Source organism: Triturus cristatus, chromosome 4_2 (assembly GCF_964204655.1).
Source record: "Triturus cristatus chromosome 4_2, aTriCri1.1, whole genome shotgun sequence".
In the NCBI taxonomy this organism is placed as follows: domain Eukaryota; kingdom Metazoa; phylum Chordata; class Amphibia; order Caudata; family Salamandridae; genus Triturus; species Triturus cristatus.
Genome location: NC_140586.1, coordinates 804483556 through 804501685, shown reverse-complemented (window position 1 = coordinate 804501685; position 18130 = coordinate 804483556).

Below are 18130 nucleotides of genomic sequence, written 5' to 3'. Positions count from 1 at the left end.
TTGTAATTTGGTGGTCAGACGGCCTAACAACCGTGGGTTTGGCGGTCCCATGGACCGCCAAACTAGTAATTTAGCCCGAAATAATATTAACAGATTAATAAAGTGCAGATAAAAAAGAAGCAAATGTACAACTGAAAATTTTAAAGTATTCTTTAAAGTTTGAAATTGAAGGCTAAAATTTAAGTTAGTATCCTCAGATAGATTCATTGAAGCAGTACAAGTGCAGAAAAAGAATATAGGATAGATGATGAGAGCCCTGAATTGAATTTAGAAAAGCTTCAACATTACAAAAAAAATTTAAATGCTGATTTTTTATATTTATTTGTGAATTAAATAAAATATTTCATTGTTTGTATATTTGTTTGATGAATGCTTGTTTCTATATTTTTTTGCATTGTTTTAAGGTTCAAAGCATGAAAAATGCTTAGGCAGGGGTTACCTGCTTCCAGTAATTATTTTGTGGTGGTCCACAAGTTCCAGTGATAATTAAGTGGAGATCCATAGAAGTCAAAAGATTAAGGACCAATAATTTATATTATTGACAAATTGCTGATGTTTTGTGTGAAGCACTACATAATGACAGCCCAGCAAAGTACTACACATGAGTGGTTAGACTAACACGTTTTATTGGTTGTGGCTGCATCATCGCACTAAAGTGCATGTCACAAGCTTCTTGATCAGGAGGCACTGCATGATATAATTATATAAAAGCAGCCGGTGGTCTTCAAATAAAGCACACATTCTAAATGAAAGATTAAGGTAAATGTAGGTAATTGGTGGGAAATGCACTGTTTTACTCTATGAAACCTCACACTGCTGAGAGGTCGAGTAGGATCGGGGCAGCGGTGTGTCCTTGGTCGGGGAGGGTGCAGATGTTGCCTGTGGCGGCGAGTAGGACAGTCTAGGTGCTATAGTTGTTGCGCAAACCGGATTGAGAGGGGTCGAGGATGGAGTTTTCCTCAATGAACCTTGTTAGTTGTGCGTTGACGGTCTTCTCAGTGACTTTTGTCATGAAGGGGAGGAGGGAGATGGGCGCTAGTTCTAGAGGTCCATGGGATCTGCTGAGGGCTTCTTGAGCACGGGTCTGACTTCTGTGCATTTCCAGTTGTCGGGAAAGGTGCCGGTCTTGAGGCTGGCTGGCGTTGCTGGAGAAGGGGAGGAGGGAGATGGGCTGGTAGTTCTTGAGGAGGGAGATGGGCCGGTAGTTCTTGAGTTCCGTGGGATATGCTGAGGGCTTCTTGAGCAGGGGTCTGACCTTGCTCGTTTCCAGTTGATGGGAAAGGTGCCAGTCCTGAGGGTAGCGTTGATGGTGTGTCGTAGTTTTGGACCAATGGCGGCGGCGGATCTGTGGTAGATGTGCGGCGGGCAGGGGTCTGTGCAGTCCCCCACGTGGATGCCTTTCATGGTCGAAGTGGTCTCTTTGGTCGTGACCAGTGTCCAGGAGGAGATGGTAGGCTGGCTGGCGTTGCTGGAGAAGGGGAGGAGGGAGATGGGCCGGTAGTTCTTGAGGAGGGAGATGGGCCGGTAGTTCTTGAGGTCCTTGGGATATGCTGAGGGCTTCTTGAGCAGGGGTCTGACCTTGCTCGTTTCCAGTTGTTGGGAAAGGTGCCGGTCATGAGGGTAGCGTTGATGGTGCATCGTAGTTTTGGAGCGATGGCGGCGGCGGATCTGTGGTAGATGTGCGGTGGGCAGGGGTCTGTGGGGTCCCCTGCGTGGATGCCTTTCATGGTCGAAGTGGTCTCTTTGGTCATGACCAGTGTCCAGGAGGAGATGGTAGGCTGGCTGGCGTTGCTGAAGGGAGTGGTTACGGTCGTTGAAATTGTCATAGAGGCTCTTGATTTTCAGATGGAAGTAGGATCTGAGCTTGTTGCAGAGCTCCTGGGAAGGGGTGATGTCCGTGGTTTCACTGCGGAGCTTGGTGAAATCCTGGATGACTCTGGATGACGCTGAAGAGTTCCTTGGAGTTGCTGGAGTTGGTGAGGATTTTGTTGTGAATGAAGGTTCTTTTGGTGGTTCTGATGCGTTGGTGGCATTCCATCATGGTGTTCTTGTGGGTGGTGCGGTCATCTGATGTTTTTCTGTTTCTCCAGTTTTTGTCGCGACGTCTGCAGGTGCGTCTGGCTTCTTGGAGGTCGGTGGTGAACCAGGTGGCCTTCCTGGGGCGCTGTCTGTCAGGATTGCGTAGGGGTGCGAGCTAGTCTGTGCAGTTGGAGATCCATTTGTGTAATTCCTTGGCTGCAAGATGGGTGTCGGTTGTGGTGGTGGGGGTGTCGCCGTTAAGGGTGGAGTTGAGCTGCTCCCCAGTGACTTTTCTCCAGTTTGTTTGCGGAGGGCGGTGTAGGTTTGGCCGGCTTGGGTTTGTCGGTGTGAAAGTGTACGCAGTGGTGGTCCGTCCATGGGGTTTGGGTGGTGTGGCTGAAGTGGATGTTGTTTCCTCCTGTGAGGATGGGGTGGAGGGTGTGTCCAGCCTTGTGGGAAGTCGTGGTGATGAGCTGTTTCAGTCCAATGTTGGCGAGGTTGTCCAGGAGGGTGGTGGAGTTGGGGTTGTCGAGGTGGAAGTTCAGTTCTCCAATGAGTATGTAGTCCATGGAGGCGATGGCGTGGGGTGCGATGAGATCGGTGATGGTGGTGGTGAATGGAGCACAGGGACCGGAGGGTCTGTAGGCGAGGGCGCCGTGAAGTGTGGTTCTAGGGCTGGTCTAGACCTGGAAGTGAAGGTGCTCGGCGGTGGAGAAGAAGTCGCTTGAGGTGGAGAGTCGGAGGGAGTTTTTGTGTGCGATGGTGAGTCCTCCTCCTCGGTGGTTGGGACGGTTCTTCCTCTGGATTTTGTATCCGTCCGGGATGGCGATGTCGGGGGCGGAGGAGGCGTTGGTCTAGGTTTCTGTAAAGAAGGTGACGTCTGGTAAGAGGGTGTCGCTGAGGTCCCAGCTCTCTGTGGTGTGTCTGTGCATGGAGTGCACCTTGAGGAGGATGCATCTCAGGGCATCGGCGGTGTTGGCGGCGGGGGTAGTGGTAAAGGTCTAGCGGCAGTGGTGGCAGGAGAAGTGGCCGTTGGTGGTCTTTGGCGTGGACAGCTGCCATTGTTGTTTCTTCCGGGGTTGAGTGCGAGGAGGGCAGCTGAGTCGTAGTGGTGGGTGGTCGGAGATCCAGGGTCCCTGGCGCTGGTCACGGTCGGTTCGCAGACAGGCGCAGAAGGGCTAGCCTTTGGTGCGCCAGCGGCCGCCATTAAATGGGGAAAGGGCACAGCTGGGAGGCGGGAATCGGCGGGGAAGGGGCCATGGGGGCAGCAGCGGTGGGCAGAGAAGCAGGAAAAATGGATAGAGAGTGCGAACAGGAATGGCACAATAACAGCAAGTGGTATAATAAGGAAAAAGCCACAACAAGTGGTACAATAGGGAAAAGGCACAATAATGAAAAGGCAAGCAGAGAGACAACAGAGTAAAACTAAAAATAGGTGCAACCTAGTCTGGAGCCGCGGCTCAAACCCCTCCCTGCACTAAGCCCTGCACAGGGCAGCTGCATAGCACAGTAGTGGAGCTGCCGAGGGAGAGAGCAGGTCTCTGGCCGTGAGGTCAGGGTCAGAAGAGGTGCCAATGGTTTGAGTCCGTCATGGAGTGGCCTTGGAGTAGGTGGGACCAAGGAGAGGGGTCAGGGGTTAGAGCCTGGCACCGCCTAAGCACGCACTCCTGTTCTCCCCCTAAATGAAAAACAATGTCTGACTTTGTTACCCATGTCTGGGGCACATGGTAAAACTTTTGGTGGGCATCAGCTGTGTAGAGCCTTTAAACACGAGCTGGAATTAAGCTATGGCAGAGTTTACTAGCTCATTTTGTCTTTCATGGTGTGTTATCGGCTGCTCACCAAGAGACTGTGTGAAGAGAGACAATATTGTGTGACACACTTTGGTACAATGTGTGTTACGAGGTCTGGGTTTGGATAAGTCAGAATATGGCAAACCTTTCTCCCTTAAATGTCAGTGGAAGACATTGATTTATATGCGCCTTCCGTGGGACTTAGTTGTGCCTTATGCTAATAGTGCAAAAGAACCTCACTTTGGGAGCTGTAGTAGACACCTGCTTGGGCCATGAAAGAATTCCTCCCTTCACTTTTTCTATGTTTGATGTAATACCCTAAGTGACCAAGAGTATGCCAAGACGTAGGTCACTTGCTTGTGTGCTTCGGGAACCAAGATACACCTCACTGACTAGGCTTAACAAGGCTGAAATTTATCTGGGGTTGATTGTGTTCCTTAGTGGAAAGGGCCTCATCTGGCAGGTTGTGATGGACTGTTCCCACAAGATGCATAAAGAGGTTATCTGTCTAGAGTGGCACAATGGCAAAAAATGATGGGCTGGTACGCTACCCAGAGCAATAGTTTGTGGTATAGACTATCACCTTCCTTGTGTTTGATGTAACATACTAAGTGGGCAAGGGTGTACCCAGAGGTAGGCCCCTCCCTCGCTGTTCCCCTGAATCCAAGGTATACATCATTGACAAGCCCTAACAAGGTTGAAACTTGTCTGGAGTTGTGTTCCCTTCTGCACAAGGCATCACCTGGCAGCGTGGGGTTGACCATTCCCTTGAAGAGCAGGGTTATTACTGGTTTCCATAAGGTAGGTCTCTGTCTAGAGTGTCACAGTAGATGAAAATTGATGGGTTGGAATGTTGCCAGAATATTTGTGCATTATTCAGACTATCAGCATGCATCACCGTTTGTGTATTTGATGTAACACCCTAAGTGACCAAGGGTATGCCCAGACATGGACCCCTTATTCCCTGTGCCACGGGATCCAAGTGATCCCTCACTGACGAGGCCCAACAATACTACAAATTGCCTGGGGTTACTTGTGTTCCCTTGTTGAGGGGGGCTGGCATGGCGGTTCAGCATGGACTATTCTCATGAGAAGCAGGATCAGTACTGATTTTGATCATAGAGAAGTCTGTCTAGAGTGGTACAGCAAGCAAAAATGATCCAGAGAGATTGTCAGTGTTTTAAATTATTTTTGAGCGTTCCTCTCATCTCCTTTTGTGTTTGATGTAATGCTCTGATTGACCAAGGGTATGCCTCGATGTGAGCCCCATGCTCGCTGTGCCACAGGAACTCAGCTATATTTTACAGAAGTGGCATAACACGGCTGAAACTAGACTGGGGTTGTTTGTGTTCACTTCTCTAGGTGGTTTCACCTGGTATTTAAGGGTGGACTGTCCTCTAGAGGACCTCATACATGGGTCTCTTGCCCAGTGTGCCACATCATATCAGCTATATTTCACTGACAAGGCCTAACAAAACTGAAAAATGTCTGGTGTACGATGGGTGGGAATGCTAACCAGAGTGATGGACAGTTGTTTAGAGCAGGGTTCTCCAAAGTCGGTCCCGCAGGGCCAGATCCATGCCAGATTTTCAAATAACTACATTTATCTAAATGGGGATATGCTAAAAAGCTGGCATGGATCCGGCCCTCCAGGACCGACTTTGGAGAACCCTGGTTTAGAGAATAGGCAAGCTTCCTCCCATCATATTTTGTGTGATTGATGTAATGCCCTAAGAGGGCACGGGTATGCCCAGATGTGGGTCCTTTGCTTGGAGTGCCAATTGATCCAAAGTATACCTCCCCGGCAATTCCTAACAACATAACAAAAGATAATGGAGAAACGCTTGCAAATGCCTTGCTCGCTGTGCCACAGGGTCCAAACTACTGGATACGCCTCGCCAGTGGCATTGTAGGCCTACAATGATGACGCACACTGATCTGAGATTGCTTGTGTTCCGTTTTGGAGGGAAATGCACCCAGCAGTTTTTTATGGACTGTTCCCCCAAGAAGCAGGGCCAGTACTGATTTGAATATACTAGGCCTCTGTCTACAGTGGTGCAATGAGCAATAAATGATGGATTGGAATGCTACCAAGAGTGATTGCTAGAGGTTTAACATATTAGCAAGCATGCTATGCCTCCTGTGTGTAATGTCCTAAGTGGTCGAGGCTATGCCCAGATGTGGGTCCCACTCTCGCTGTGCCACAGGATGCAAGCTATACCTCACTGACGAGGCTGAAACTGGCCTGGGGTTGCTTTTTTTCTGTCTGGAGGTGGCTTCACCTAGCAGTTCGGGTTGGGCTGTTACAATGAAGTGCAGGGTCCGTATTGAGCTGCATAATGTGGGCCTTTTCTACAGTGGTACAGTGGACTAGACCTAGGTGTGGGGCATATGATCCAAGTAGAGCAGTGTGTACATCTGATAGGGCTGACACTTTGATTGAGCTCCAACATCCAAGCCTGGAAGGCTAAAGCACCTGACGCCCTGTATGTACCACTCCAGGTTGCAGCTCTCCTCACCCGGTGGCCTGACATGGCTCACGGCGCGGATCCCCACCCCGGTGCAAGAAATATAGCACAGGAAGAAGTCTACTTTGTACTGGAAGGTAAGTGAGCTTCATGACCACACAGGAGGAGTATGAGCACAAGCGGTCATCCATCCGAGGATGGGTACTTGTGTCTTGTGCACAGATCTTGCGTTCAGGAGATGTGATGTAGTATGTGAAGTGCAGGGATCCCACACTATGAGCAAGCAGTGTCAAGGACATGTCCACTGCGGATCACTGACAGAATATCGATGCTGAAAATATCGACCTGACAAAATATCGAGGTCAAAATATCGAATACAAAAATATCGAGTTCCTATCTTCAAACAGGTAAGTACAAAAATATCGAATCAAAAATATCGTTGTAAAAAATATAGTTAGTCAAAATAACGAATTTTTTAAAATGTCTTAAAAGTAATTTAAAATTAATAAATTAATAAATATAATTAACTAAAACATGCTTAAAACTACTTAAATAACCTTAAAATTAATAAATAATTAATGTAAGTAAAAAAAAAAATAACCATACATTTTTATTTTTTAACACATATATATATATTAACGTAACATTAAGAAAAAATATTCAATATTTTTACCGTAGGATAGCGGGAGGGTAAAATTTACTATTACCACTCCAGAGAGTGCAACAGTAGGGAAAGCGTTGGATAGCATAGGGGTAACAATTACTATTCCCACTCCAAAGAGTGCAACAGTAGGGAAAGCGTTGGATAGCGTGGGGATAACAATTACTATTCCCACTCCAGAGAGTGCAACAGTAGGGACAGCGTTGGATAGTGTAGGGATAAAAATTACTATTCCCACTCCAGAGAGTGCAACAGTTGGGAAAGCGTTGGATAGCATAGGGATAACAATTACTATTCCCACTCCAGAGAGTGCAACAGTAGGGAAAGCGTTGGATAGCGTAGGGGTAACAATTACTATTCCCACTCCAGAGAGTGCAACAATAGGGAAAGCGTTGGATAGCGAAGGGGTAAAAATTACTATTCCCACTCCAGAGAGTGCAACAGTAGGGAAAGCGTTGGATAGCGGGAGGGTAAAAATTACTATTCCCACTCCAGAGAATGCAACAGTAGGGAAAACGTTGGATAGCGTAGGGGTAAAACTTACTATTCCCACTCCACAGAGTGCAACAGTAGGGAAAGCGTTGGACAGCGTAGGGGTAACAATTCCTATTCCCACTCCAGTGAGTGCAACAGTAGGGAAGCGTTGGATAGCGTAGGGGTAAAAATTACTATTCCCACTCCACTGAGTGCAACAGTAGGAATGCGTTGGATAGCGTAGGGGTAACAGTTACTGTTCCCACTCCAGTGAGTGCAAAAGTAGGGAAAGCATTGGATAGCGTAGGGGTAAAAATTACTATTCCTACTCCAGTGAGTGCAACAGTAGGGAAAGCGTTGGATAGCGTAGGGGTAAAAATGACTATTCCCACTCCAGTGAGTGCAACAGTAGGGAAAGCGTTAGATAGCGTAGGGCTAAAAATTACTATTCCCACTCCAGAGAGTGCAACAGTAGGGAAAGCGGTGGATGGCGGGAGGGTAAAAATTACTATTCCCACTCCAGTGAGTGCAACAGTAGGGAAAGTAATGATTTAATATAGTAATAAAAATAAAATAAATATCAATACCAATAAATTATTAATTAAAATTAATCCCCAATTACATATTATTTTATAATTAATCAATTATAAATACAATTAAATATTAATTATTAAAAATTAATTACCTATTCATAATTAATTAACAACTAATTAATTTTCAATAACAAAAATTAATTAATAATAAAAATATATACCAATTAATAATAAATAACAGTAAATTAATTATCAATACACAAAAATAATGTTAATATGTAATTAATTTCAATTAAATTACTTCCCACCCTATTCCCCTAAAAACACTCAACCCCGTACGGAAAATAAATTAATAAAATTAACATAATTATCAATTAATCATTTAATAAAAATTAATTACCAATACATTATAAATCAATACCAATAGATAAATAAAAATATTTACAAATTTTACAATTAAATTACTTCCCACCCTATTCCCCTATAAACCCACAACCCGCTACAAAACAAAAACGCAAAATTAAATAAAAAATATTAATAATTCCTAAAAATTAATATTTAATTTACTATAATTAAATTACTTCCCACCCTCTTCCCCTACAAACCCACAACCCGCTACGGAATTAAATTACGCAAATATTAAATAACATAAAATTCATTACTTAAAAAAAAATTAAACGTACATTATAAAAATAATATACACTTTTAACAAATATTCTAACATACAAAACACTTTAAAAAATTCGATATAATAAAAATTTTGATATATTTTAATGCCTATATTTTATACTTCGATTTTTTGACAATCGATATTACTTACCTTCAATTCAATATTTTTAACCACTATATTATGTCCATTTGATATTTTGTCCCTCCTATATTTTTACTTCAATATCATGTCCAATCGATATTATTTTTTCAATATTATGTCGAGTTACCGTCCACTGCATGTGCAGGTTTACGGTGTGAGCGAGGCAAGCAATGCATTTACTGATATGATGCAGCACCCCAAAGCAATGCCCCAGACCTATGCTCGTGCCAGAGAAGAATGGACCTCATTTAGGAGTCACCAGGGATCGCAGCAGCGGCCCCTAGCTTGCCCCTTGTGACCCCTGGCGCTGCCTTTGCGACCCCTTGCCTCAGACGTGGCAAAATCAGTGACATAAACACAAGGGCATTTCGTCCTTGTGGGCGTCCGTTGCGGCTCCACTTTCCGTATTTTTGTCAATTTTTTATTACAGTAATAGTAAATAATACTTTATTATTCACTTTTACTGTAATAAAACATGGATAGCAATTAGCTGGAATATGACCCTCCCTAGCAGCTAAGATGAGTAAAAAATGCTTTTAAAATATATGTTATGTGCGTGCTTGCGGGTGAGAGCGTTTTTAAGTGAGAGAGAATGAGTGTATGTGTGAACGTGTCTGCTTATGTAAGCATGCATGTGTGAGTGAAAGTAAAGGTTAAATGGCATGTGATGTCACTTCCGCTATCCCTGGCATTTTAGTGAATTGACGTTCATGGATGGATGCAGTGCTCCAGCACAGCGTGCAGCTTTCATGATGTGAGTCATGGGAGTTTTCATTGCTGAAGTGCAGTGCCCGTATGCAGTGTGTAGATTTCATGCTGTGAGCAAGCAGTTCATTCACTCGTACGATACGGAGACCCGCTGCAGTGTGCAAGGCCTGTGCGCTCCCTGCAAAGAAGGCAGTGTGGCCCACGTACACTGTGAATAGTCAGTGGTGGTTGCAGTGCTCCAGTGCTATATGCTGGTCTCATGATGGGAGCAGGTAGCCTTTTTCACTGGTTCAGCGAAGCGCCTTATGCAACTCTCATGCTATGTGTAGGCAGTGCTCGATGAAGTACTCCAGTGCAGTGTTCACGTATGATGATATGCTCACCTTAGTGATAAAATGCGGTGCCCAAGGAATGTATACAGGTCTCATACAGTGAGAATGCAAATACGATGCAGTGACTGCTTGTACTGTGTATGTCTTATATTGTGAGCATGCAGTGCTGTATTTAGTTTTCAAGTGCAGTGTGCATGTCTCAAGCAGTGCAAGATGCAGTGCACCATTGCAGTACATATGTATCATGATGTAATCAGGCAGTATAGTTTGCAGTGTCTCAGTGCGGTTTACATGCATATGATGTAAGCAGACAGTGGACATGTGATATAAGCAGTCAGTGTAAGATGCGCAGCCCTTGTTCAGGAGGCCGATCTCCTGTTGTTCACTGTTAAGATGCTGTGCTCCTGTGCAGTGTGCAAGGCCCGTGATGCAAGTAGTATCACTCCGCACCTAGACATTGCAAGACATGGTATAGTGCCCCAGTGCAGTGTCCAGGTGAGGTCTCAGGCCAGGAGAGTGTTCACTGTTAAGATGCTGTGCTCCTGTGCAGTGTGCAAGGCCTGTGATGCAAGAAGTACATAGACATTGTAAGATACAATATAGTGCCCCAGGGCAGTGTCCAGGTCTTAGGCCAGGAGAGTTTTCACTGTTAAGATGCTGTGCTCCTGTGCAGCGTGCAAGGCCCATGATGAAAGTAGTATCACTCCACACCTAGACATTGCAAGACATGGTATAGTGCCCCAGTGCAGTGTCCAGGTCTCAGGCCAGGCGAGTTTTCGCTGTTAAGATGCTGTGCTCCTGTGCAGCGTGCAAGGCCCGTGATGCAAGTAGTATCACTCCGCACCTAGACATTGCAAGACATGGTATAGTGCCCCAGTGCAGTGTCCAGGTCTCAGGCAAGGAGAGTGTTCACTGTTAAGATGCTGGGCTCCTTTGCAGTGTGTAAGTCTTGTGATGCAATAGACATTGTAAGGTACAATAAAGTGCCCCAGCGCAGTGTCCGGGTCTCAGGCTAGGAGTGTGTTCACTGTTAAGGTGCTGTGCTCCTGTGCAGTGTGCAAGTCTCGTGATTCAAGAAGTACATAGACATTGTAAGGTACAGTATAGTGCCCCAGCGCAGTGTCCGGGTCTCATGCTAGGAGAGTGTTCACTGTTAAGATGCAGTGGCGGCTCCTCCGCTAAGGTGGAGGAGCATCGCCCCACTGCTGTGCAGCAGTGAAATAAAGATAACTCAAGGTTATTATCATTTTATTTTGTCCTTCTGCTGCAGCTGTGCGGGGCAGGGCTGCTCTTACACAGGAGCAGGGGGAGTGGTGAGCACACTTTGTAAGTGTGCATGAATTTTTGGCCGGCCCTCTGTCGCGCTTTACAAAACTAAATCAAATCAAGTCACTCAATAGCCAGAGAAAGATGTGAGCGGAGGGACAAGAATTGGGATGCTGCAATTGGAGCTAACTCACTGATGGTTCAGGGACACATGAGTGAGGTATGGACCAATATATCAAGCTGCCAGAATATTGGCACCCCAATGATGACCTATCTACCTTGAAGGAACACATAGGTGGAATTAAGAATAATAAATCTATACCTACCTTTATGAATTTACCTGCCCTATAATCTGGTAGGCGACGGTCTTGCTATGATATTGTGGCCGGTCGATGTTTAAAGCTCGATCTTGTGGTAGGACGCTCCCATGGATGGGCGTGAACCTCGAAGCTGAAGAGGCAGCTTAGGAGAGAGCGAACCCTCCATGGATCACTTCAGATGTCTTTTCCCATCTCCTCAAAACAGGATTCAATGACAGCACTTCTGCCCAGCTTTTTTTTCTCCTCAGGCAGCAGTTAATTAATAAAATCCTGAATCCCAGATGAGCGCCTCTTGCAAAGGAGAAGCTATCTTCTTTGTTTACAGCCTTGACTATTCAATCGCAGGATTAAATAATTACCGCCGTGGCGGGAAAAAAAAGCTTCAAAGGCACCTGAATTTCCTTTTTGATTACAAGGGGAGCATCAAGGAGCAAATAATGAGGTGGATGTTGCCTGATTATGTTTGGCACAATTGGGCAGCTTGGATCCTCGAACCCCGCATAATTTCGAAACAATCATTTTGCAATTTCCATAAATGTGTATAGCACTCAAGTACCAGCTACCAGTGACAATATGCCCCGCGCAAGGATTGCTGGAGGACTGTGAGGTATAACATGTGGTGTGTAAAGCAATCATGTAGGAGAGCTGTTGTTACAAGCACAGATCACCTACAGCTGAGTACATCAGTTGTAGAGCTGTAAGTACTTCTCACAAGGACACATAAAATATTAATGAGGAAGTGATGCAATATACTCAAGGTACAAGTCCTAGACACGGGTTTCAATCAGCTGTGTTACAAAATGCAACTGTGCTGACAAAACTGTCAGGCCACGGTGTCTGGAACTGGTAATACGGCACATCCCTGCATTTTGAAAATGGTGGATCATTGCCAAATTTGGCATAACACCTCGCTCCATCACTTTCTTGTAAATATGCCCCCTGGTTCTCCTAAAGACATGAAGCACAGAGCACCTAGCAGTCAACACTCAAAGCACTCAGTCCAAAACAGAGGGGCATATTATCAAGAGCTGCATTAAAATTATCGCTGCTTTATCAGCAGGAAACTTCAGCTAAAGCGGCGATAATGTATGCCCTTGAAAATTCCAATAGAAGCCCACGTTCACACCGGAACATGGGCTTCTATTGGAATTCTCAAGAGCATATTATCAAGACCATTATCGCCGCTTTAGCAGCAGTTTCCTGCCACTAAAGCGGCGATAATGTTAACACCGTTCTTGATAATATGCCCCTCAGTGTCTACCAGAAGCACCCCTGACTCTCTCTATAGATGTGGGTGAGCAGTCCAAGGCTAAATTCTAGGGCGTATGAGGCACTTCTAGGCCTAGAAACAGTTATAACCAACACAATAAAGTATGCTAGGCTTGCCTAGCACAAAGCATGTTTTGGGATTTGCTTTCCAACACATCCTGATCTGCATTGGAAAGTAGCCCAAAGTAATGCAAAGAAGCACTGTGCGCTAGTTTACGTTTCTTTACTTTAATGGGATGAATCATGGGTGGTTAATAAAGCACCTTTTGTGGTTCACCCTGAAAATGACTGTGACTGTTGCTTGAGAAGGGCTCACACCTCCTCAACCAACAACCTCATTTCTCTCACTATGATTATAGTGCTACATTGGTATATTGTGCTATTCATTATGAACAGTCCTTTTCTGAATATTGTTTATACTGTAAATAGGAAGGACCAAGTGTACTAAGTTTTCACACAATGCAGTGCAGCAACCTGAATAGACCAACAAATGAGAGAGCAGAACCGCACCAGACTGAATGAGACATGACTGTTTCTCTCTCTACCTGCGCAGTCGCATTTATGGCTGCCTTGCACCTTGTTTGTTTGATGCCTATCATAGGCTTTGTACTGCAAGGTCTTCCTTCCAGTGCAAATACTGTGCTCTGGCACAGTTTATAGTATATTTTATAGATACATTCACAGTGCAGCACACACACAAAGTTATCAACATTTTGAGAAATGAAAACTATTCTCAGACTCGGGGAGGCGAGGTTTTGTTCAAATTCCAATCTACCAATGTTAGTAGAGAGGGACTTGCATCAAAGTCCATGTGTGGTTCTATGCAAACGCCCATTAACCTTTGCTTAACCCCTCTGGTAGCTTGGCGCAAAAGCAGTCAGGCTTAACTGAAAGGCATGGTGTTAAGTATTTATGGCAATGTGAAAACAAAACACAAGAAAAATGCTACACCAATTTAGAAACATAGAGAATAATGTAAAATTATTTTACACCAAAACAGCGAAAATCCAATCACTAGAACCAGAGAAATTCTATTTGTAAAGAATTCAGGTAATTATCGCACCTAAAAGCACAACTAACCACTTGCGGCTATATGGTTGTGCAAGACCAGTTTAAAGTCACAAGTTCAGACCAACCGCGATGGCACTTGGGTCAGATATAGGGACCAGGTTAGTCCCTCCGAAAGACTTAAGTTCTAATGTTCAATAGAATAGTTCTGTTCACAGTGAAGGAGGCCACAAGGAGCAGTGAGAGCATTGCGGATGGTCATCGCTGTCGGGTTTCACGGATGGTCTTCGCTGTAAGTCAAAGATCCTGCTGGGCATTGCCAGCGGTCATTGCTGGAGCTTCGTATTGACGGTCACTGCGGGCTGTTGATATAGTAGCGCAAAGTGCAGATCTCGCATTGGCGGTCATTGCTGGTGGCAGCTGTAGCACAAATATTTGGGTTCACCAGAGCCTTGAATTGGAGGGCAGTGTGGGCAGCAAGATCATGGCACAAACAGGCCCATACGCGGTCGCAAAGAGCCTAAAACTTTAAGCTCTTTTCTTTTCATCAAGAGGAGTTCAACTGATGTCACACCAAGGTTCCAGTACCTGAGGGGCACCTCTTGGTGATCAGGAACATATTCCAGCAGAGGCCAGCAAGGCTCAGACAGGTCCATTTGCAGGTCCAGGCAGCAGGTCAGCTGGGCAGATGCAGGGAGGCCTCTGGAGCTTGTTATGTCCCTGTAGCTTTAACAAGAGGTCAGTCATCTGACTCTTGGAGTCACTTCATCCTGAGATGAAGGGTGCAGGTCCACTATTCCTTCTCAACAAGCAGGGTCGGCCTTAAGCAGGAGACCAGCAGGATGTCCTTCTTCTGTAGTATGCACAGGTTCAGGAGAAGAGTGGGTCTGAGGGTCCTTTTCCATACCTAGTGCCCACGTGGGAGAAGCTTTTGGAGTTCCCCGCTACAGAGGTGCCTGAAATTTCCAGCCTCCATGCCCTGGTCCCAGTCTGTCTGTGGGCACAATATGCTAGTGTGAAGTCCTTTGTGTATGAGCTGAGCCAGTGGTTTTGAAGTGCAAGTTTGATAGGTGACAGCTCCACCCCCTATCAAGTCTTAGATGACCCATCCTGCCTGGGAGGAACACACAGAGTCCAACTGCTCACTACACTTGTCATTTGACCCAGGAACAGCCCAGAGACAACAAATGGTTAGGACAGGAAAAGGTCAACTTTCTAAAGGTGTCAGTTTCAAACTTGTGACTTAAAATCTGACTTTTCCATTAAGAGGTTTGAAGTTACTGTTCCTCAGACAGCAAACATGACAGTCCTACCTGGTCCAAAACAAAAGCTATCAGAAATTAAATGTAATAAAGTAACCCAATGTTAACATATGGAAGAGGTAGGCCTTGCAATAGTGAACAAACATTTGCAGTGCAAATTGGTCTCACATTTGTGAGAGTTAGAGGTATTAGTGTTGTAAATGAGAATGTCTTTTACCCATGTGTTTTGGAGTGGAGTGGAGTGAATGTATGTGGTGTGGAGTGGAATTATGTCGGTTGGATTGGAATTGTTAGTTGTGGAATTGTGTGGTGTGGACTGGATTTATATAGTGGGATTATGTGTCATAGTGTGCAGTGGAATTTTGTGCATAGTAATTAAGTGGTATAGAGTGTACTGGAATTGTGTGGAGTGGGATAGTGTTCTTCAGTGTAATTATGTGGGATGGTATTCTGTGTTGTGGAAGGGTTTGTAGTGGATTTTAATTATGTGGTGGGTTGTTTAATTTTGTGGCATGATGTGGAATTTTGTGGTGTGGTTTGTAAATGTATGAAACCGAGAAATGGTAAGCAATGGGTGGGCTCTAAGCCCCTTGTATACTATATCTCTTGTGCCCTGTTTTAGGGGGGCTAACAAAGCAGATCAATTAATATGCGAGTTGGCATGGATGATGATGTCAATATATAAAAGGCACATGATGTCATTTGCCTCTCTCAGCCATCAGGGCACTGGGGATGGCGATAAGTTGACATAAAAAAATATTACTATTTACATTTTCAGCATTGATTAAATATAATCTTATGCACTACAGGTAAACACGAGCGTTCAAGAAATCACCTATTTTTAACTGGAAACAAATATTTTACATAAAGCTTGCTGTGTCATTTACATTCCAAATATTTTGACGACTTGACTTGGGTTTCAGCTTTAAGGGCCAAGCCAGATCCCATATTCGACTTTGGCGCTAATGCTATGTCAATTTGATGGCTTGCCCACTTCTACAGCCACTACGTTAAGTGCTGCAGTGCGTTGCCATAGAACAGGCAGAACAGCGGCAGTGCATTCTAGCCACTTGATGACAGTAAGGTAATGGAGTACCGGGAAAGTTAGACGGGGACAATTCAGGAAATCACTAATGGAAAGCTGTGAAGTGCAGCAGCTAAATTCTTTGCAAGAGCATGTACAAACTTGCAACACCACATCCAATGAAAAACTGATAGTCTTTGTTTCAGCCAATCATGAGCGAGAGTAAAATTCATACAGCCTCCAGCAATAGAACAGCAGTGTATAACTTTCAAAGCCAATTGTAGGAAATTAGGATCTGCTTCTTATGGTTCCCACAACGTTTTTGCTTCATGTGATAATGTTTTTGACTAGTCTGACTGGGATCCTACTAATCAGGACCCCATTCTATCTGCTTTCTCCCTAAATGTACTTAGGTACACTTCAGATTGGTTACTGGGGTACCCTTGGCAGTCCCTAGTATATGGTACCCATGTACCCAGGGCATAGGTACCTCAGAGGCCTCCCATGGGCTGAAGCATGTATTATGCCACCCACGAGAGGCCATGCAAAACGGAACTACACGCCTGCCATTGCAGCTGGTGTAAGTTGGTGCATGCACCACTTACTTAAGATATAGGTTTACTATATCTAAGGGTCACTACACTTAAAACTTATGTCACCCCTATAGCAGGCCTTAACAATCCTGAAGGCAGGATGCTCGGCTCTAAGTGAGAGGGTGCCACTGCATGAGCAGGACACCCCTGAAGCCTACGGAGTCCATTCTCCCGGGTTGTTAGTGCTGCAGCCATTTACTACATATAGAGTGGCATTATGTGACCGCGTGATGACAACTCTAAAACGACTGAAAGTAACCCTATTGTGTTTGGTGTCAAACATAGTGGAATTATACCGCCACACCCACATCGGTAACCGGTGTGGGAGATATGATTCCACCCCTCAGAAGCGACCTTCGTTAGGTCCCTAGTGTTCCCGGTATCAGCCTTCTAGTCCCGGGCAGCACAAAATGGTTGCTGCTGACCAAAGACACCTTTCTTCCCTCATGCTGCTGAGCCAAGCTTGAGCAGAGTAGGTGGAACAATAGGCATCCTGTCACAGGGAGGTGTGATAACCTCCCACACAGGATTTAGTGTATTAGGGCTGGGTGGGTGTGCCTGCCAGCGACCGAAAGTCTGCATGAGAGGCACATTTGGTGTCCCTGCACATAGTCCAGTTCAAACCAGTCCTGGGAGCCATTGGCTCCTGCCCTGGCATGAAACTGGACAAAGGACATGGGAGTAACCTCCCCACTGTCCAGACCCTCTCCTGGGATGGTCCCCTGAATCTGTCCAACCCTCTCCCGTGGGTACAAAAGGACTTACCTGGCTGTAGGACCCTAGATTCGAGGTGGACAAGATTCTGAACCAAAAACCACTGACCTTTGACCGTCTGGACACTCTGGACTTCACTGGACTTCGTTTGGGCTGGACTTTGTCTCCCTCTCAGTCTGAAGCATTGTCTGTGCTCGTGCACCATACAGGCTCCATGCAGGACATGTGGAGCATCAAAGGCAACTGTAGATATCTACCTTGGAGTGAAGTAGTCACTCCCCTGCAACTGCAGGCACCACAACTCGACTGATCAGTCTGCTGCTCCTGATCTCCTATGGACTCTGAGGTACCAGAAACACAGGAGATGGGTTTCTACATCCCTTGAGGTCTGAGCTGCCCTCTCATCGAGTGTGATGCCAGAATCCCTCGTGGGGGCTGCAGTATCTGTACCCCTGTGCACAGCGTTCATTTGCAAGTGCATATACTGGTTGGCATTTCCCGAAAAAGTGCACTGGGCACTAAGTAGCCCCAACCTCTGGCATCATTTTCTACAAAGAACTCCTGTAACCTTACACCGAGTGCTCAATGGGCTGCTGCCTTGTGAAATCGCTCAAGGTCCCCTCACAACTCCTGTGCCTCAGGCCTGTGGGTCCACTTGAGGGTCAACTCTGCTTTTCTTGGGCTCCCCTGGTTGCTCCAGGCATGCTGTGACTCCCCTGTGTTTGGTGAGTCTCCTTGACCTTGCTGGTCCGACTCGTAACCTTCTTTGATCTTCTGCTTGGGTTGCCGTTGCCAAGGCTTGTTGGTGCTCCCGCCAAACACCGACCCCTCAGCACTCGGCATCCTTTGTAGGACAGCTTGCTTCCAGCTCCTGG